The 22,907-nt window shown below is 44.1% G+C and overlaps 1 pseudogene; it reads right to left on the bottom strand.

Moving 5' to 3' along the window:
* The window catches only part of LOC106581706 (myosin-IIIb-like), an 80,986-nt pseudogene that overhangs the window by 19,291 nt on the left and 38,788 nt on the right, over nucleotides 1-22,907 (bottom strand).

Here is a 22,907-nt window from a genome sequence, read left to right as displayed (position 1 = left end):
AATCTCTGAACGTCATTCAAATTTTTGGTGTTTTGTTTCACCAAATGGCCGGTGCACAATTTGGATTGATTGATTTATCAGTTAAAAAAACATGTATATATGTATAGGTCACTTAGAAATGTCCTTGTTTTTGAAAGAAAAGCAAATGTTTTTGTCCATTAAAATAACATCTGATCAGAAATACAGTGTAGACATTGTTAATGTTGGAAATTACTTTTGTAGCTGGAAACGGCAGATTTTTTATGGAATATCTACATAGGCGCACAGAGGCCCATTATCAGCAACCATCACTCCTGTGTTCCAATTGTGTTAGCTAAACCAAGTTAATCATTTTAAAAGGCTATGTGATAATTAGAAAACCCTTTTGCAATTATGTTAGCACAGCTGAAAACTGTTGTCCTGATTTAAAGAAGCAATAAAGCTGGCCTTCTTTAGACTAGTTGAGTATCTGGAGCATCAGCATTCATGGGTTCGATTACAGGCTCAAAATGGCCAGAAACAAAGAACTTTCTTCTGAAACTCGTCAGTCTATTCTTGTTCTGAGAAATTAAGGCTATTCCATGTTCTGTTCTGTGAAGGGAGTAGTACACAGATTTGTACGAGATCTTCAGTTTCTTGGCAATTTCTCGCATTGGAATTGTCACGGCTTTCTTCGTCGGAGGACGATATAGCGATATACCCCCCCCCCCCCCCTTAAAGGTGCTAACCCCGGAAGCACCTTAAAATGTAAAAAAAAAAAAAAAAACAAACAACAAAACAAAAATTCCCCCCTACTAAAAGGGAGGGAAGGGAGGGTGGCTGCCGTCAACGACGGCACTGTGCTACACCCCCCCTCCCCAACCCACCTATATCAGGAGGTGGCTCCGGTTCTGGCCGTTCCAGGCAGTCGGGCCACTCTGGCAGCTCGGGGCAGTCTGGCCAGTCTGGCAGCTCGGGGCAGTCTGGCAGCTCGGGGCAGTCTGGGCAGTCTGGCAGCTCGGGGCAGTCTGGGCAGTCTGGCAGCTCGGGACAGTCTGGGCAGTCTGGCAGCTCGGGACAGTCTGGGCAGCTCGGGACAGTCTGGGCAGTCTGGCAGCTCGGGACAGTCTGGGCAGTCTGGCAGCTCGGGGCAGTCTGGGCAGTCTGGCAGCTCGGGGCAGTCTGGGCAGTCTGGCAGCTCGGGGCAGTCTGGCAGCTCGGGGCAGTCTGGCAGCTCCGGCGGTTCAGGGCAGTCTGGCAGCTCCGGCGGTTCAGGGCAGTCTGGCCACTCCGGCGGTTCAGGGCAGTCTGGCCACTCCGGCGGTTCAGGGCAGTCTGGCCACTCCGGCGGTTCAGGGCAGTCTGGTGACTGTTGACTGGCGGGCAGCTCTGGTGACTATTGACTGGCGGGCAGCTCTGGTGACTGTTGACTGGCGGGCAGCTCTGGTGACTGTTGACTGGCGGGCAGCTCTGGTGACTGTTGACTGGCGGGCAGCTCTGGTGACTGTTGACTGGCGAGGCTGGGTTTACGCACTTGAAGCCTGGTGCGTGGTGCTGGTACTGGGCGTACCAGATTGGGAACACGCACCTCCAGGCTAGTGCGGGGAGCGGGAACAGGACGAGTCGGACTGGGTTGACGCACTTCCGGGTCCGCACGAGAGACAGGAGCTGGAAACCCAGGGCTATGGAGGCGCACAGGCGGTCTTGATCTTACCTCCTGCACAACCCGTCCTGGATGAATGGAACTAGTAGCCCTGCACGAGCGGGGTGCTTGTACAGGGCGGACTGGGTTGTGCAGGGGCCTGATGGTAGCCGTGCGTAGAGCGGGAGTTGGGTAGCCTGGTCCTCGGAGGCGTACCGGCGACCAGATGCGCTGCGCAGGCATCCTCCTACCAGGCTGGATGCCCGCTCTAGCACGGCACCTGCGAGGGGCTGGAATAACGCGCACCGGACTGTGCGTGCGTATGGGTGAAATAGTGCGCTCCTCAGCGAAACATGGCGCTCTCCACCTCATACGCTCCTCCATATAACCACGGGTAGCTGGCTTCCGGCTCTTCCTAGGCCTAGCCAAACTACCCGTGTGCCCCCCCCCAAAAAATTATTGGGGGTGCCTCTCGTGCTTATACGCCAGTCGTGTCCCTTGGAAACGTTCCCGGTCCATACCAGCCTTACTCCATGGGCCTTCTCCGGCCATAACCTGCTCCCATGTCCATCTCTCCCGATTGTCCAAATCACAATTCCTCTGCTCCTTCCTCTGCTGCTTGGTCCTGGTTTGGTGGGAGATTCTGTCACGGCTTTCTTCGTCGGAGGACGATATAGCGAAATCGTCGTCCGAAAAGGTGGACCAATATGCAGCAGAGTTGGTGTTCATTTTCTTAATTTATTAACAAGCGTTGAACACAAAAAAACAAGAAAACAATAAGCACGACAAATGACAGTTTTGCAGGCTAACAAAAACACGCAATGCAAAAACAATCTCCCACAAATACAAGACAAACACACCCAACTAATATAGGACTTCCAATCAAAGGCAACACCAAACAGCTGCCTTCAATTGGAAGTCCACCCCAATTAACTCAACATAGAAACACACTCACTAGACTACACATAGAAATACATAAACATAGACCATAACTCAAAACCCGGAAATAATAAATCAAACGCCCTCCTAACTAACACACCACCCTGAACCACATAAAACAAATACCCTCTGCCACGTCCTGACCAAACTACAATAACAATTAACCCTTATACTGGCCAGGACGTGACAGGAATTGCCTTCATTTCTCAAAACAATAATAGACTGACGAGTTTCAGAACAAAGTTGTTTGTTTCTCGCAAGTAAGCATTTCACGGGTAAAGTCTACACTTCTTTTATTTGGAATATGTGACAAATAAAATTAAATTAGAATCCATAACATACTCGTTTCAGGAAACTAAGCATATGTCACAGGAGAAGCATTTGAACGTAAACTGGCTTCTAAAGTCTTCGAAAGCCAAGTTAACAAACAGATCACCGACCATTTTGAATCCCACAGTACCTTCTCTGCTATGCAATCTGGTTTCCGAGCTGGTCATGGGTGCACCTCAGCCACGCTCAAGGTCCTAAACAATATCATAACCACCATCGATAAAAGACAGTACTGTGCAGCCGTCTTCATCGACCTGGCCAAGGCTTTCGACTCAATCACCACATTCTTATCGGCAGACTCAACAGCCTTGGTTTCTCAAATGACTGCCTTGCCTGGTTCACCAACTATTTCTCCGATAGAGTTCAGTGTGTCAAATCGGAGGGCCTGTTGTCCGGACCTCTGGCAGTCTCTATAGGGGTGCCACAGGGTTCAATTCTCGGGCCGACTCTTTTCACTATATATATCAATGATGTCACTCTTGCTGCTGGTGATTCTCTATACAGACAACACCATTCTCTATACTTCTGGCCCTTCTTTGGACAGCGTGTTAAGAAACCTTCAAACGAGCTTCAATGCCATACAACACTCCTTCCGTGGCCTCCAACTGCTCTTAAATGCTAGTAAAACCAAATACATGCTCTTCAACTGATCGCTACCTGCACCCAGCCGCCCGACAAGCATTACTACACTGGACGGTTCTGACTTAGAATATGTGGACAACTACAAATACCTAGGTGTCTGGTTAGACTGTAAACTCTCCTTCCAGACTCACATTAACCATCTCCAATCCAAAATGAAATCTAGAATCGGCTTCCTATTTCGCAACAAATCCTCCTTCACTCATGCTGCTAAACATACCCTCGTAAAACTGACTATCCTACCGATCCTTGACTTCGGCGATGTCATTTACAGAATAACCTCCAACACTCTACTCAATAAATTGGATGTAGTCTATCACAGTGCCATTCGTTTTGTCACCAAAGCCCCATATACTACCCACCACTGTGACCTGTATGCACTCGTTGGCTGGCCCTTGCTTCATATTCGTCGCCAAACCCACTGGCTCTAGGTCATCTATAAGTCTTTGCTAGGTAAAGCCATCCCCAAAGCCGACTCCTCTTTGGCCACCTTTCCTTCCAGTTCTCTGCTAACAATGACTGGAATGAATTGCAAAAATCACTGAAGCTGGAGTCTTATATCTCCCTCACTAACTTTAAGCATAAGCTGTCAGAGCAGTTTACCGATCACTGCACCTGTACACAGCCCATCTGTAAATAGCCCACCCAACTACCTCATCCCCATATTGTTATTTATTTTTGCTCTTTTGCACACCAGTATCTCTACTCGCACATCATCATCTGCAAATCTATCACTCGTGTTAATGCTAAATTGTAATTATTTTGCCACTATGGCCTATTTATTGCCTTACCTCCCTAATCTTACTACATTTGCACACACTGTATACATATTTGTCTATTGTGTTATTGACTCTACATTTGTTTATCCCATGTGTAACTCTGTGTTGTTGTTTTTGTCGCACTGCTTTGCTTTATCTTGGCCAGGTCACAGTTGTAAATGGGAACTTGTTCTCAACTGGCCTACCTGGTTAAATAAAGGTGAAATAAAACATTTAATTAAAAAAACATAACTTTTTTATCAAAATGCTTTTTTTGTCAGAAATGCCTTCTGGAACATGTGAACTTTCATGTGCTTTAATAACAAACTTATTACATCCGTAAATACAAATAAATTGTTAAATTACGAGCCTAGTTGGTTTAGCCACGAAAAAAGCCAGGAACCTTCCCATTAGCCATGATTGGCTGATATAATGGATGGGCTGGACATGCCGGGAGATGAGTTTGGATTGGTCTGCCATCTTGCATGCTTCTGTCTATAATGTGAGCTGCTCAGTATGTGTTGATAGTCCTTTTTTTAATGCACGTTTTTGAAAGATTTGTTAGCCGTTGAGAACTAGAAATGTTTTGCAACTTTTCTAAACATTGATGCCTTGAATTTAGCAGGCGCTATCGACAGATTAGTTGTAAAAAGTGATGGGCTACTTTCTGCACATGCCACGGTCAGTGTGAACCTGAGTGACTTGACAATGCTGGCCAAACAAGATGTAGCTACAAACAAAACTAAGTTAAATGGTTCCAGTCTGCTGTGAAGCGTTCAGCCATGTATATGGGTAAGAGTCTAGAGTACTGTTTGCTAGCTGGAGAACGTTAGGTTGCTGGCTCGCTAGCTAACATTACGTGTATGATCTGTGTAGTAATATTATTCGAATAAGAAAGCCATTTGCATTGCTAGTTATAGCCTAATGTTACCAAGATAACATTGAACCTAGTTGGTTAGCTCTTTAGCTACCTGTAGATTCATACTACAGCTATGGCAATGTTTATATTGGTAGTAGTATGAGTTGGGATTATGCCGGTTCATTGTTTAGCTAGCTAAACATGTCTAAACAAAAGACTCCACTTCACCTGATGATTACATGAGCCATCAAGTCAGCCAGCTGTGTCTGGGGGTGACTACGGTCATCTAGTGTATTTCATGAACATGTGTACATGTCTAGACAATAGTGACCCATCCACTTAGATGTGGCTGGGGGGGGGGGGGGGGGGGGGGGTTATAGCATTTCCTTCACATGACCCATCAATTTAGAGAAGTGCGTCGTGTAAACATCTTCTCATAATTATAAAATATTTTTTATCTTCTCACTTCCCGTTTTTGATATTGCTACTACGCAAGTAACCATTTCACTGTACCATTTATACCTTCTGTATCCTGTGCATGTGACAAATAAACGTAGATTTCATTTGATATAGTGTGTGTTTACCAGAGACGGTAATGTGAAGAACATGACCTGTACCAAAGTCAGATTTGTTACGAACCAGCTCGTAACAAAGAGGGAGACAACACGAAGATACAGAAATGACAAACATATTTATTAAATAACAATGGTGTGTGTGTAGTCAGTAGTGTTGTCACACCCTGATCTGTCCTTGTGATTGTCTCCACCCCCCTCCAGGTGTCACCCATCTTCCGTATTACCCTCAGTGTATTTATATCTGTGTTCTCTGTTTGTCTGTTGCCCGTTCGTCTTGTTTTGTCAAGCTTACCGGCGTGTTTTCCGAGTTTCTGTTTTCCTAGTCTGTTTTTTCTGCTTGCTGCCATGTACCATTTGGACTCCAACTTGGTTTATGAACTTTTGCTTGTCCTCGACCTGCCTCTTGCCTGCCCCTTGTTGTACAATAAATATCAGAGACTCAAACCATCTGCCTCCTGTGTCTGCAAGAGTGAGTGGATGCGTGCATAGATGGTGATAATGAGGGGTGTTGAGAGGTGCCAAAACAAATGAACAAAAAGAGGCCCCAAAATTGCCACAACCAAAAACAACAGTGTGTCTGTGTGGAGAGAGTCTCCTCAATGTATGGGGGAAAGGAATATTTATCCCCGGGACACACCCGAGCTCATGTTTGTCCCATTTTGCTGACGACCCTCCTGGCTCTACCCACCGACATCCTATTAAGGAAAACAAAAGCAAAGAGAAAGAATTCGGCAGACAGAGTGCGAGGGTCGTCACAGATTAGAATATAGGCTAAGGACTAGATAGTGTATTTTTACCTGCCGTTTTTTCCTTATTGTATGCTACTACTTTTACCACTTTTAGTCTTGAAATATTTGGTTGTTTACTAAACTACTCACTCTGTTTAGCGCATGGCCTCACTTGTGAATCCTTAAAGAGATGGGTGGGGCTAAGGCTTAAGAGGGTGTGAACGATGCTGAATGGGTGTATACAAAGAAGAGCTCTCCAGTAGGTGTACTAAAACATTCTAGGGCCATTTTCTCAAAAATGAGGTTACAAGTTTATCAACTTTCAAAGCAGAATTACTTTCCCATTGTTCCTCAACTGCAGTGCATGATATACCAGTCTCTACTTTTATCCAATGTAAAAAAAACAATTTCTAATTTTGCTACGTAAGAGGCAGTCAGTCAAATTTGAGAAGAGCTCTTCGGTGGAAAAATAAAAGTGAGACATCTTACAGGCCTCAGCCAAACACACAAAAATGGATCTCTCAAAATGGTGCCCACAGATAAATGGTGTCAGGTAGCTGCTAGGCCAGTGCAGAAGCAGGGACGCGCTCCAATTAGCCCAAAGTAAAGCTGGATGGATTAATTGGAGTCGGTCTCTCCTCTCCCCATTAGTGCTGCTGGGCCAGATCATCTGAGCACATTTGTCATGATGAATTAGCGGCTGAGTGTCGAACGGGCCCATCAAGTGTCGCTGTGCTTTCACGCCTCTCACTTGCATGACACCACCAAGGGGAGATGAAGGGGCTGTGTTTTGATGATGAGGGACGCTATGACAGTTGTACCTAAGCCTCGTAACGGACACTCTCACTTCTTTATACATCTTTATACATATATTCCTCGGCAGCTTTTATTAATTCATTCTCCTTGTGATTCCCTATTCCCTTATGACTACGTGATTAGTGCATGGCTTAACTGTCACTCCGCTCAAAGATTTCCTTTCTTGAAACATACCAGCACCTGAGATGTCCAGCATAAAAGTAAACCTTAAATCATAAGACTGTAATAAAGTTAATGGCAGATTGAGATGAAACAGTCGGTTTCTGTCTGTTGGTAATACTAGTCTAGCATTGACAGTGAGCACATACGGAGTGGGAAGGAGTCACCGCTGCACTTTAAAGGCAATGGAATCTTTCTTTGAGTCAAGTATGTAGGCTCATGCCTTACAACGTGCATGGGCCATCAGCAAAACGTTTTGTCAATCGCTCAGGTAAATCACCTCTCTGACTAAGCCTGCACCTTTCCACTAAATCTTCCTTTTTAAAACCAGATAACATCCTCTTACTGAAAACCCAACCGTGGCTATTCTCAATATTCCGAGTCATCATCACAACTGTACAAAACGGTGTGTATTCACCAGAGGGTTAATCACGAGAAGCTGTAGGGGTGTTGTAAGTGGATAGGAGGAAGTGAGGGGGTCCATCTCCTATCAGGTCATCCTGTCTTAGGGAACAGGCGGTGTTGGAGGATCACACTGATCGTTCTGCTTCATGCGTGTTGCTCTTGGCATGGGGCTGTCACCACAGATACGCAGAGGGAGAAAATGAGAAAAAGCCTTCCCTGGCATCTATGCGTTCACTTTGAAAATTAAGCCCAGCAAGAATCATATAGAAAAAAAGCTCAAGCTGGCAGTTGTATTGGGTTTCTATTGACAAGAATAGTCAATGTACCCGGGATTAAAAAGCAATCCCACGTTCAATATGACACCTCTCTACATTCTTTTATGAGTGCCAGTGCGCGCCTTGTCCTTCAGATGCTATGGATCGAGCTGTCGACACAGGGGACAATCAAAGTTGAAAGAGAGCAGCCTCGCAAAGCTGAGTTTGCAGAGGCTTGGTGGATATCTCTCCTGCTCTCCCGCTCTCGTTTTTGAATAAATGTGATCTGGAAACTCAAGTCAGCAACCTAGCAAATGAGATTATGGCAGCCATAACCCCCGCCCCACCATAACCAGCACCATTTACGCCCAGAGACTAATCCAGAGGCAGTTAATGTTAAATGCCATCCACTACTGTCAGAGCAGATCAATCGTCAAAACCATGGAGTAATTGGCTTATAGTGACACAACATAGTGTTGCATTATCAAAGAATATTCTTATGTGACTTGTGGTATCGAAGTAAAGGGGCATCAGAATCTGACTGCTGACTCAAAACATTCCCTGTGATTAGAGAAACTATACAAAAGTATTACTTAAGTTTCTCTGCATGGAGTGCATGCATAGACACATACAGTGCATTCAGAAAGTATTCAGACCCCTTCCTTTTTTTCACATTTTGTTACGTTACAGCCTTATGTAAATAGGGTATTTCTGTTTTTTACAATAAGTATTCAGACCCTTTGCTATGAGACTTGAAATTGAGCTCAGGTGCATCCTGTTTCCATTGATCATCCTTGAGATGTTTCGACAACTTGATTGGAGCCACCTGTGGTAAATTCAATTGATTAGACAGGACTTTGAAAAGGCATACACCTGTCTATATAATGTCCCAGAGTTGACAGTGCATGTCAGAGCAAAAACCAAGCCATGAGGTTGAAGGAATTGTCCGTAGATCTCAGAGACAAGATTGTGTCAAGGCACAGATCGTGGAAAGGGTACCAAAAATGTTCTCCAGCATTGAAGGTCCCCAAGAACACAGTGGCCTCCATCATTCTTAAATGGAAGAAGTTTGGAACCACCAAGACTCTTCCTAGAGCTGGCCGCCCGGCCAAACTGAGCAATTGGGGGAGAAGTTCCTTGGTCAGGGATGTGACCAAGAACACGATGGTCACTCTCCCAGAGCTCGTGTTTCTCTGTGGAGATGGGAGAACCTTCCAGAAGGAAAACCATCTCTGCAGCATTCCACCAATCAGGCCTTTATGGTAGAGTGGCCAGACGGAAAGCCACTCCTTAGTAAAAGGCACATGACAGCCCACTTGGAGATTGCCAAAAGGAACCTAAAGGATTCTCAAACCATGAGAAACAAGATTCTCTGGTCTGATGAAACCAAGATTGCACTCTTTGGCCTGAATGCCAAGCGTCACATCTGGAGGAAACCTGGAACCATCCCTACGGTGAAGCATGGTGGTGGCAGCAGCATCATGCTGTGGGGATGTTTTTCAGCAGCAGGGACTGGGAGACTAGTCAGGATCGAGGGAAAGATGAATGGAACAAAGTACAGAGAGATCCTTGATGGAAACCTGCTCCAGAGCGCTCAGGACCTCAGACTGGGGCGAAAGTTCACCTTCCAGCAGGACAATGACCCTAAGCACACAGCCAAGACAACGCAGGAGTGGCTTCGGGACAAGTCTCTGAATGTCCTTGAGTGGCCCAGCCAGAGCCCGGACTTGAACCCGATCAAACATATCTGGAGAGACCTGAAAATAACTGTGCAGCGACGCTCCCCATCCAACCTGACAGAGCTTGAGAGGATCTACAGAGAAGAATGGGTGAAACTCCTCAAATACAGTTGTGCCAAGCTTGTAGCATCATACCCAAGAAGACTCGAGGTAGTAATCGCTGCCAAAGGTGCTTCAACAAAGTACTGAGTAAAGGTATTGTGTGTAGATTGATGAGTCACATTTTTTAAAATCAATTTTAGAATAAGGCTGTCCCGTAACAAAATAGGGAAAAAGTCAAGGGATCTGAATACTTTCCCGAATGTACGGTAGATGGAGGACTAGGTTGGCACCTTGATGAAGCATAGAGGAATGCAACCCAGTGGGATGAAAGGCAGACTATGAAAAAGAGAACAAAGGGCACGTTGTGTCATCCTGCTGCACGGCTGAAGGAACATGTCAATTCTTAAGAGAATGTCTTAACATGAAGAGAGGAACATCATCCTGTCTTGGAGTTGTGAAATATGTTGAACCAATATGTAGCATTTCAAACATCCCAGTGGAATTAAGTGAAGAAAACTCTATGGAGTTAAATGTACTGTACTGGTTGATGCAGAGTATGCACTAACTCGGAACATACAGACTTGTATAGTACATAAATAGAAATAATTGTGATGTATTAAAATCAGTCTGTGACCACTTCTTGTATGTTTGAAATGTAAGCTTTTGTATTTACAATGAAAGGTACATAGGCCTACATACAGCATTGGCATTTACTCTGCAGTAAAATAAGGTTGCCACTACAAAGAGATGACTACAAGGACACATGGCTCATACCACAGAACTATAGATAAATGTACAGTATGTTAATAGTGTTTTAATATCCTTGCCGTCTATATAAACTCAGCAAAAAAAGAAAAGTCCCTTTTTCAGGACCCCGTCTTTCAAAGATAATTTGTAAAAATCCAAATAACTTCACAGATCTTCATTGTAAAGGGTTTTGTCACGTTCTGACCAGTAAAGGGGTTATTTGTTATTGTAGTTTGGTCAGGACGTGGCAGGGGGGTATTTGTTTTATGTGTTTCGAGGTGTGTGTTTATGTAGAGGGGTGTTTGGTTAGTGTTTTCGGGCTATGTTCTATGTTAGTATATTTCTATGTTCTAGTCTAGTCTTTTTAGTTCTATGTTTAGTTTATTGCTTTGGCCTTCAATTGGAGGAAGCTGTTCCTCGTTGCGTCTGATTGAAGGTCCTATATAGAGGGGTGTGTTTTGTTTGGGTTTTGTGGGAAGTTGTGATTGCATAGCTGTGTTTAGCCTGAAATCCTGTTCGTTCGTACGGTTTTCTTGTTTTGTTTTCTTAAGTGTTCTAAATAAATATATAATGAGCACTCAACCCGCTGAGCTTTGGTCCAGTATATACACGACAAACGTTACAGGTTTAAACACTGTTTCCCATGCTTGTTCAATGAACCATAAACAATTAATGAACATGCACCTGTGGAACGGTCGTTAAGACACTAACAGCTTACAGACTGTAGGCAATTAATTATAAGGTGAATGCACCAATTTGTAAGTCGCTCTGGATAAGAGCGTCTGCTAAATGACTTAAATGTAAATGTAAAAATTAAGGTCACAGTCATGAAAACTTAGGACACTAAAGAGGCCTTTCTACTGACTCTGAAAAACACCAAAAGAAAGACGCCCAGGGTCCCTGCTCATCTGCGTGAACGTGCCTTAGGCATGCTGCAAGGAGGCATGAGGACTGCAGATGTGGCCAGGGCAATAAATTGCAATGTCCGTACTGTGAGACGCCTAAGACAGCGCTACAGGGAGACAGGACAGACAGCTGATCGTCCTTGCAGTGGCAGACCACGTGTAACACCTGCACCGGATCGGTACATCCGAACATCCCCCCTGCGGGACAGGTACAGGATGGCAACAACAACTGCCCTAGTTACACTAGGAACGCACAGTCCCTCCATCAGTGCTCAGACTGTCCGCAATAGGCTGAGAGAGGCTGGACTGAGGGCTTGTAGGCCTGTTGTAAGGCAGGTCCTCACCAGACATCACCGGCAACAACGTCGCCTACGGGCACAAACCCACCGTCACCGGAGCAGAAAGGACTGGCAAAAAGTGCTCTTCACTGACGAGTCGCGGTTTTGTATCACCAGGGGTGATGGTCGGATTCGTGTTTATCATCGAAGGAATGAGCGTTACACCGAGGCCTGTACTCTGGAGTGGAATCGATTTCGAGGTGGAGGGTCCGTCATGGTCTGGGGCGGTGTGTCACAGCATCATCGGACTGAGCTTGTCATCATTGCAGGCAATCTTAACGCTGTGCGTTACAAGGAAGACATCCTCCTCCCTCATGTGGTACCCTTCCTGCAGACTCATCCTGACATGACCCTCCAGCATGACAATGCCACCAGCCATACTGCTCATTCTGTGCGTGATTTCCTGCAAAACAGGAATGTCGGTGTTCTGCCATGTCTAGCGAAGAGCCCGAATCTCAATCCCATTGCGCACGTCTGGGACCTGTTGGATCGGAGGGTGAGGGCTAGGGCCATTCCCCCCAGAAATGTCCGGGAACTTGCAGGTGCCTTGGTGGAAGAGTGGGGTAACATCTCACAGCAAGAACTGGCACATCTGGTGCAGTCCATGAGGAGATGCACAGCAGTACTTAATGCAGCTGGTGGCCACACCAGATACTGACTGATACTTTTGATTTTGACCCCCCTTTGTTCACGGACACATTATTCAATTTCTGTGAGTCACATATTGAATCTTGTTATGTTCATACAAATATTTACACATGTCAAGTTTGCTGAAAATAAACGCAATTGACAATGAGAGGACGTTTCTTTTTTTGCTGAGTTTATCAGATACTAGTCTCCCATCTAATACAAATTTGCAAAATAGACATTATACACCTGAAACCCCACCTCTTTAAGGAATACCTAGGATAGGATAAAGTAATCCTTCTAACCCCCCCCCCCCCCCCCCAAAAGGTTTAGATGCACTATTGTAAAGTGGTTGTTCCACTGGATATCATAAGGTGAATGCACCAATTTGTAAGTCGCTCTGGATAAGAGCGTCTGCTAAATGACTTAAATGTAAATGTAAAATGTATGTACATTCATTTGCAAGTGTTTAAGTTAATACACATAAATATTACAAACCCACAACACACCATTTTACTTTTCACCAATAAGCCGAGGATACCTAATAATTCAAAACATACACAACCGATCCTGACACTAGTCGTGTTAGTATTACCTGGTTATTAATGTACATACAACTTGGTTGATGTACGTACATACTAAAAGCCCAGAGAAATACACAACTCATATTAATATAGTGTGGGACCGAAGAAATATACTGATAGCTGAGGAGGTACAGTACATCAAATACAATTTTATTTGTCACATGCGTCAAATTCAACAGGTGTAGACTTTACCGTGAAATGCTTACTTACAACAACAATACAGAGTTAAAAAGTAAGAACATTTCACAAATAAAAAAAGGAAATAGTAACACAATAAAATAACAATAATGAGGCTATATACACAAGGTACCTAGTCAATGTGCGGGGGTACGATGTAGTTGAGGTAATTGAGATAATATGTACAGTTGAAGTCGGAAGTTTACATACACTTAGGTTGGAGTCATTAAAACTTGTTTTTCAACCACTCCACAAATTTCTTGTTAACAAACTATAGTTTTGGCAAGTCAGTTAGGACATCTACTTTGTGCATGACACAAGTAATTTTTCCAACAATTGTTTACAGACAGATTATTTCACTTATAATTCAAGGTATCACAATTCCAGTGGGTCAGAAGTTTACATACATTAAGTTGACTGTGCCTATAAACAGCTTGGAAAATTCCAGAAAATGATGTCATGGTTTTAGAAGCTTCTGATAGGCTAATTGACATCATTTGAGTCAATTGGAGGTGTACCTGTGGATGTATTTCAAGGCCTACCTTCAAACTAAGTGCTTCTTTGCTTGACAACATGGGAAAATCAAAAGAAATCAGCCAAGACCTTAGAAAAAAAATTGTAGACCTCCACAAGTCTGGTTCATCCTTGGGAGCAATTTCCAAACGCCTGAAGGTACCACATTCATCTGTACAAACAATAGTACTGTCACGTCCTGACCATAGTAAGTTGTTATTTTCTATGGTAGAGTAGGTCAGGGCGTGACAGGGGGTGTTTGTCTGTTTTTGCATTTCTATGTTCAGTTTCTAGTTTTGTAGAGGCAGCTGGTTGTCGTTGTCTCTAATTGGAGGTCATATTTAAGCTGATGTTTGTCCCACCTGTTTTTGTGGGTGATTATCTTTTGAGTAGTGTTTGTTTCTCTCTGCGTCATGGTTTGTTGTTTTGTTATATTCAGTTATTTGTGTATTGCAAATGTTTCACGGATTAAATAAAATGTGGAACTACAACCACGCTGCACTTTGGTCCGCTCTTTTAGACAACCGTGACAAGTACGCAAGTATAAACACCATGGGACCACACAGCCGTCATACCAGTCAGGGAGGAGACGCGTTGTGTCTCCTAGAGATAAATGTACTTTGGTGCGAAAAGTGCAAATAAATCCCAGAACAACAACAAAAGGACCTTGTGAAGATGCTGGAGGAAACAGGTACAAAAGTATTTATATCCACAGTAAAACGAGTCCTATATCGACATAACCTGAAAGGCTGCTCAGCAAGGAAGAAGCCACTGCTCCAAATCCGGCATAAAAAAAGCCAGACTACGGTTTGCAACTGCACAAAGATTGTACTTTTTGGAGAAATGTCCTCTGGTCTGATGAAACAAAATAGAACCGTTTGGCCGTAAGGACCATAGTTATGTTTGGAGGAAAAAGGGGGAGGCTTGCAAGCCGAAGAACACCATCCCAACCGTGAAGCACGGGTTGCAGCATCCTGTTGTGGGGGTGTTTTGCTGCAGGAGGGACTGGTGCACTTCATAAAATAGATAGCATCATGAGGAAGTAAAATTATGTGGATATATTGAAGCAACATCTCAAGACATCAGTCAGGAAGTTAAAGCTTGGTCGAAAATGGGTCTTCCAAATGGACAATGTCCCCAAGCATACTTCCAAAGTTGTGGCAAAATGGCTGAAGGACAACAAAGTCAAGGTATTGGAGTGACCATCACAAAGCCCTGACCTCAATCCCATAGAGAATTTGTGGGTAGAACTGAAAAAGCGTGTGCGAGCAAGGAAGCCTACAAACCTGACTCAGTTACACCAGCTCTGTCAGGAGGAATGGGCCGAAATTCACCCAACTTATTGTGAGAAGCTTGTGGAAGGCTACCCGAAACGTTTGACCCAAGTTAAACAATTTAAAGGCAATGCTACCAAATACTCATTGAGCGTATGTAAAGTTCTGACACACTGGGAATGTGATGAAAGAAATAAAAGCTGATAAATAAAATCCTGTCTACTATTCTGACATTTCACATTCTTAAAATAAAGTGGTGATCCTAACTGACCTAAAACAGGGAATTTTTCCTAGGATAAAATTTCGTGAATTGTGAAAAACTGAGTTTTATGTATTTGGCTAAGGTGTATGTAAACTTCCGACTTCAACTGTATGTAGTGTGTGTGTACAGGAGGGGACTAAGCACACATCCCCTAGGACCCCCGTGTTAAGGGTCAGCGTGGCGGATATGTTGCCTACCCTCAACACCTTGGCGCGGCCTGTCAGGAAGTCCAGGATCCAGTTACAGAGGGAGGTGTTCAGTCTCAGGGTCCATAGCTTAGTGATGAGCTTGGAGGGCACTATGGTGTTGAAAACTGAGCTGTAGTCAATGAACAGCATTCTCACGCAGGTGTTCCTTTTGTCCAGGTGGGAAAGAGCAGTGTGGAGTGCAGTAGAGATTGCATCATCTGTGGATCTGTTGGGGCGGTATGCGAATTGGAGTGGGTCCAGGCTGTCTGGGATGATGGTGTTGATGTGAGCCATGACCAGCTTTTCAAAGGATTTCATGTCTACAGATGTGAGTGCTACGGGGAAATAGTCATTTAGACAGGTTACCTTGGTGTTTTTGGGCACAGGGACTATGGTGGTCTGCTTCAAACATGTAGGTATTACAGACTGGGTCAGGCAGAATTTGCCAACTGGTCAGCACATACTCTCAATAAGTGCCCTGGTAATCAGTCTGAATGTTAACCTGTTTAAAGGTCTTACTCACATCGGCTATGGAGAACATGATCACACAGTCGTCTGGAACAGTTAGTGCTCTCATGCATGGTTCAGTATTGCCTCTAAGTGAGCATAGAAGGCATTTAGCCCAGGTTGGCCGGGTTTCCCTTTGTAATCTGTGATAGTTTGCAAGCCCTGCCACCGTCAGAGCCGGTGTAGTAGGATTCGATCTTAGTCCTGTATTGATGCTTTGCCGGTTTGATGGTTCTTTGGAGGGCGTAGCAGGATTTTTTTAAGCATCCGGATTAGTGTCCCACTCATTGAAAGTGGTAGCTGTAGTCTTTAGCTCAGTGCAGATGTTGCCTGTAATCCATGGCTTCTGGTTGAGATATGTACGTACACTCACAGTGGGGATGACGTCATCAATCCACTTATTAATGAAGCCGGTGACCGATATGGTAAACTCCTCAATGCCATCTGATGAATCCTGGAACATATTCCAGTCTGTGCTAGCGAAACAGTCCTGTAGCTTAGCATCCGCATCGTCAGACCACTTCCATATTGGTACTTCCTGTTTGAGTTTTTGCTTGTAAGCAGGAATCCGGAGGATAGAGTTATGGTCAGATTTGCCAAATGGAGGGTGAGAGAGAGTTTTGTATGCTTCTCTGTGTGTTGAGTAAAGGCGATCTAGAGTTTTTGCACCTCTAGTTGCACAGGTGAAATGCTGATGGAAATGAGGTAAAATGGATTTTACTCCATTAAAATCACCGGCCACTAGGAGCACCGTCTCTGGGTGAGCATTTTCTTGTTTGCTTACGGCCCTATACACCTTGTTGAGTGCAGTCTTCGTGTCAGCATCTGCTTGTGGTGGTAAATAGACAGCTACAAAAATATAAATGAAAACTATTAGTAAATAGTATGGTCTACAGCTTATCATGAGGTATTCTAACTCAGGTGAGCGGAGCCTCAAGACTTCCTTAGTATTAGAAAATCGTGCACCAGCTGTTATTAACAAGTTATTAACAAAGAGACACACACCACCCCCCTTGAGCTTACCTGATGCAGCCGATTTATATTTTCCATGTCCTTGTTCAGCCACGCCTCAGAGAAATATAGGATATTACAGTTTTTCAGATCACGTTGACAAGATACTCTCGAACGGAGCTCGTCCAGATTATTCTCCAGTGATTGCAAATTCACCAATAGAACAGAGGGTAGAGGCGGTTTATCCACTCGCCAACGTAGTCTCGTCAGGTTTCCCGCACGCCGGCTTCAATAACGTCGCCTCTTCCTTTTTTGAGTGTCGGGGATTTGGCCTGGCCCGGAATGAGCCGTATGTCCTTCGCCACCAACTCATTGAAATAGAAATCCTTATCCAAATCGAGGTTAGTAATCACTGTTCTAATGTCCAGAAGCTCTATTCGGTCATAGGAAACGATGGCGGAAACATTATGTACTTTTTTTTTAACATTAGCTCCAAAAAACACAAAGTAGCAGAATTGGTCAGGAGCCCATAAAACGGCTGATATTCCCTCCAGCGCCATTCTGCACACATACAGTAAGTGTACTGTAAATCTATATGAGGAGCCATGCACCATAAAAACGGAATTAGACCACTATGCCCTGCAGTCTGCTCTGGCAGAGTGAGGGCTGTCATACGGTGCCATGCCTGTGTGCAGATGTGCTCTGCTGACACTAACCCTAAGGATACATACAACTCCTCTGACCACAGGCCTCCTAGGCCCCACTGGACCATACAGCTCAACCAATTCAAACACTCTGATCTGATGGATCTGGGAAGACCCTGGCTTGGAAGAATTTGTCGATGCAAATACATCCAATTTCCTCTGACAAAACACCACCACATGGCCAAGCCTCAAGGACCCTGCCTGTTGAGATTCTGCTAGACTCAAGTGGTCCCACTATTCAGGTCAGGAAATCTTTTCACTTTCTGGGGCTTTGATGGTTCCCCAAGACACTCTACGTGTAATCATATCTTACTTATCAATATGCAACATTTCAATTTGAACATTTCTAGACCAGTCCATTCCCAATTAGTAATATTTACTGACAGCACTGAAATGTTCCAGGCAGTCAAGTGTTCACAGTATCTTCAATCATTTTGAACCTGAGACATCATTTGAAGAACTAACAGTAAGTGTTACATGCTTTGGTTATTTTAATTTGATATTCACATTTGATGAGACAGATAAATGTATATTCAATGAATCTCTATTTGTTTCGGATCCACCAATGTCCTTTCATCTCAAATGTCAACAAGGCTGACACCTAGTGGTCACAACTAGAGCCATCCGGTTGTTTATTCACAACTCGGCAGCATAAAACTAAACCAACGCGCTTTAGATAGATGTTCATCTGATCCCACAGATAGCAGTAATTTCATAGATAAAACTGAATCTATAATATCAACTAAAATGCAAATGACATTCCTCCAGATTTTACCCTGAAGAATAGAATTAGAATTTTCCTCTGCTATTTGTCACTTAAAAGGGAACTCAAGCTTTTTCCCACTTGATAAGCAGAAGCAGATTGTCTCAGAGCTCTTATCTTACGTGATTATCTAAACTTTCATGAAGTGTCATAAGAAGACAGGACCTCTATATCAGAGGGATTTTGAAGATTGTCCACAGGGTGCCCTCACTCATTCTCAAAACCAGTGAGAACGAGAGACGAGATACAGAGTAAGATTCCATAACTGACACACTAATAACAACAATGACTAGATTACAACTACACAGCAATATAACACTTTTACTGCAGTCAATCATGAAAAAATCTCAACTTGATGCCAATTACCTACTGTGCACTTGACCCAATGACATTGCTGCAAATACACTATATATACAAAAGTATGTGGACACCCCTTCAAATTAGTGGATTCATGGTTTTCAGCCACACCGGTTGCTGACAGGTGTAGAAAATCAAGCACATATCCATGAAATCTCCATAGCAAAACATTGGCAGTAGAATGGCCTTACTGAAGAGCTCAGTAACTTTTAACGTGGCACTGTCATAGGATGCCACCTTTCCAACAAGTCAGTTAGTCAAATGTCTGCCATGCTAGAGCTGTCCCGGCCAACTGTAAGTGCTGTTATTGTGAAGTGGAAACGTCTAGGAGCAACAACTGCCCCAGCCGCAAAGTGGTAGGCCACACAAGCTCACAGAATGGGATCGTTGAGTGCTGAAGCGCGTTGCGCGTAAAAATCATCTGTCCTCAGTTGCAACACTCACTACTGAGTTCCAAACTGCCTCTGGAAGTAACGCCAGCACAAAAACTGTTAGTCAAGAGCGTCATGAAATGGGTTTCTATTGCCAAGCAGCCACACACAAGCCTAAGATCATCATGTGCAATGCCAAGTGTCGACTGGAGTGGTGTAAAGCTCTCTGGAGCAGTGGAAACGTGTTCTCTGAAATGATGAATCTTGCTTCACCATCTGGCAGTTTGATTGACAAATCTGGGTTTGGTGGATGCCAGGAGAATACTACCTGCCTGAATGCATAGTGCCAACTGTAAAGTTTGATGGAGGAGGAATAATGGTCTGGGGCTGTTTTTCATGGTTCGAACTAGACCCCTTAGTTCCAGTAAAGGGAAATCTTAACGCTACATCATACAATGACATTCTAGATGATTCTGTGCTTCCAACTTTGTGGCAATAGTTTGGGGAAGGCCCTTTCCTGTTTGAGCATGACAATGCCCCCATGCACAAAGCGAGGTACATACTGAAATGGTTTGTTGAGATTGGTGTTGAAAGCCTCCCAAGTGGCACAGTGGTCCAAGGCACCGGTTCTCAATCCTGGTCCTGGGGACCCAAAGGGGTGCACATTTTTGTTTTTGCCCTAGCACTACACAGCTGATTCAAATGATCAACTCATCAAAAGGCTTTGATGATTTGAATCAGGTGTGCAGTGCTAGGGCAAAAACAAAGGTGTTTCCTACGACACATTGTGTCAAGAAGAAGTGTGGCTAGGCTGGCTTGTGTTTCGGAGGACGCACGGCTCTCGACCTTCGTCTCTCCCGAGTCCATACGGGAGTTGCAGCGATGAGACAAGACTGTAACTACCATTTGGATACCATGAAATTGGGGAGAAAAAGGGGTATTTTTTTTTTTTATAATAATAAATAAAATGTAAAAAAACTTGACTGGCCTCTGGCCTCCACAGAGCCCTGACCTCAACTCCATAAAACACCTTTGAGATGAATTGGAACGCAGACTGCGAGCCAGGCCTAATCACCCAACGTCAGTGCCCGACCTCACTAATGCTGTTGTGTCTGAATGGAATCAAGTCCCCGCAGCAATGTTCCAATATCTAGTGGAAAGCCTTCCCAGAAGAGTAGAGGCTGTTATTGCAGCAAAGGGGAGACCAACTTCATATTAATGCCCAGGATTTTGGAATGAGATGTTCGACGAGTAGGTGTCCACATACTTTTGGTTATGTAGTGTATATCCCTTTGTGTTTATGCTGTAGATAAGAAAGCCGTTGGACGAGCTGAACCAAATTAGAGAGGCTTTTAGGCCTAATTGACACCATGTCTGTAGCCATGAATGGTGAACCACATCTCTGCTGTCACTCAATACTTCGGAGTACCAAAGTGCAGTGAATTCTCCACCCATTTACATTATACTGAATTTACTTTTTCATGCTAGTGTATTTTTCGTCAATCAAGTAAAGAGGAGGCTGGCTGTGGGCTCACCTCATGCACTACATCCCAATATAGCCTATAGACATTGCACATGGATTTCTAATGGAGGCTAAACCAAAGTACCCATCGTAAATTGGAGCTGCTCTTAATACGACTATAACTGAAAGCAGTCATTTACAGGTGGCTCAAAAGGAAGCGAAGCACATAATATGGCTTAACTGGAGGAAAGTATGAAGTGCTGTATTTGGTAATTGAACACATCCATTAGCATGCTGGCTCAGACAAGTGACCACGGGCCCCAGCCACGGCTAATGACGAGGATATTACCACCTTTATTTAACTAAACAGAAAAGACCGGGAAGAAGAGTTGCTTATATGATCTCTAAATACCATTTCTTCATCTCCTGGGTATTTGGAAACCTTATCACAAAAATATCCCGCTGCTGCACAATCTGTAGATAGCAGCAAGCAGCATGAAACCAAACGGGGCAGCTTAGTGAAAATAAAAACAGAGCCCTCTGTGGAGAGCTGAGCCTCTCAGGAGATAATGGAGACTGGAGATTTATCCACACACAGTATCACATCGCAGAGAGAGGGGCTTTGAGTGGAGGAGGACCAGGATGCCGCTGTTTCTGGAGAGGCGTCTTAAAAAAAAAAAAAAAAAAAATCTCCTTACCTGAAAGTTTGAGACATGAACAATACTAGAAACAAACACACAATCATACACTGAGTGTGCAAAACATTAGGAACACCTTCCTACTATTGAGTTGAACCACCCTTTTCCCACAGAACAACCTCAATTCGTTGAGGCATGGACTCTGCAAGGTGTCGAAAGCATTCCACAGTGATGCTGGCCCATGTTAACTCCAATGCTTCCCACAATTGTGTCAAGTTGGCTGAATGTCCTTTGGGTGGTGGACCATTCTTGATACACACAGGAAATTGTTGAGCATGAAAAACCCAGCAGCGTTGCAATTCTTGACACTCAAACCGCGTGTGCTTGACACCTACTACCATACCCTGTTCAAAGTACTTAAATATTTTGTTTTACCCATTCACTCTCTGAACGGCACACATACACAATCCATGCCTCAATTGTCTCAAGGCTTAACAATCCTTCTTTAACCTGTCTCCTCCCATTAATCTACACTGATTGAAGTGGATTTAACAGGTGACATCTATAAGGGATCATAGCTTTCACTTGGATTCACCTGGTCAGTCTATGTCATGTCTATACAAGACCATGGTGATTGCCTACGGAGCTGTGAAGGGAACGGCACCTCCATACCTTCAGGCTCTGATCAGGCCCTACACCCAAACAAGGGCACTGCGTTCATTCACCTCTGGCCTGCTGGCCCCCCTACCTCTGAGGAAGCACAGTTCCCGCTCAGCCCAGTCAAAACTGTTCGCTGCTCTGGCACCCCAATGGTGGAACAAGCTCCCTCACGACGTCAGGACAGCGGAGTCAATCACCACCTTCCGGAGACACCTGAAACCCCACCTCTTTAAGGAATACCTAGGATAGGATAAAGTAATCCTTCTAACCCCCCTTAAAAGATTTAGATGCACTATTGTAAAGTGGTTGTTCCACTGGATATCATAAGGTGAATGCACCAATTTGTAAGTCGCTCTGGATAAGAGCGTCTGCTAAATGACTTAAATGTAATGTAATGTAAATGTAATGTCATGGAAAGAGTAGGTGTTCCTAATACATTTCTACCACAGTGTAAACAGAATTAAGATTATTTCGTTGTTTAAACAAAAAGTGAGGTTTCCAACTTCCTGTATGGAATTTGGGGCAGTAGCATAATAATACTCCAAAGGAGTGATAATGAATGATAATGAATTCTTAAACATTTTTATTGAAAGTCTGGCGACCGACCTGTTTTTGTTATTGGACTTGAAAACAGCTGCTGCAGAAGTTTGTTGTCTGATGTTCTCAGAACCACAACAATGTCTGCAGGGGAGAACGTCTCGGTTCTTCTCCAGAAACCCGTTCACGTTTGCTGTCTACATGACAGCAAAGGGTTATATAATCAACTCAAATCACACCTGATAAAAAAACTACCTATCCAACTGTATTTGCGTGCAAACACCAATGATACATTGGATACTAATCCATACATACATAATCCATACATACATAATCCATACATACTGCACTGGGCCTCAATTCCCAGAGCGTTAAGATCATCGTTAGAATGATGGGCAGCAGATAGCCTAGCGGTTAGAGTGTTTATCAGTGTTTTGTTACTTGTCATGTTTGGTGTTTTTTGTGGACCCCAGGAAGAGTAGCTGCTGCTTCTGTAAAA

Source organism: Salmo salar, chromosome 21, assembly GCF_965601325.2.
Source record: "Salmo salar chromosome 21, fSalSal1, whole genome shotgun sequence".
Classification (NCBI taxonomy): domain Eukaryota; kingdom Metazoa; phylum Chordata; class Actinopteri; order Salmoniformes; family Salmonidae; genus Salmo; species Salmo salar.
The sequence above is the reverse complement of the archived record's forward strand: the minus strand, read 5'-3'. Positions and strand labels throughout refer to the sequence as shown.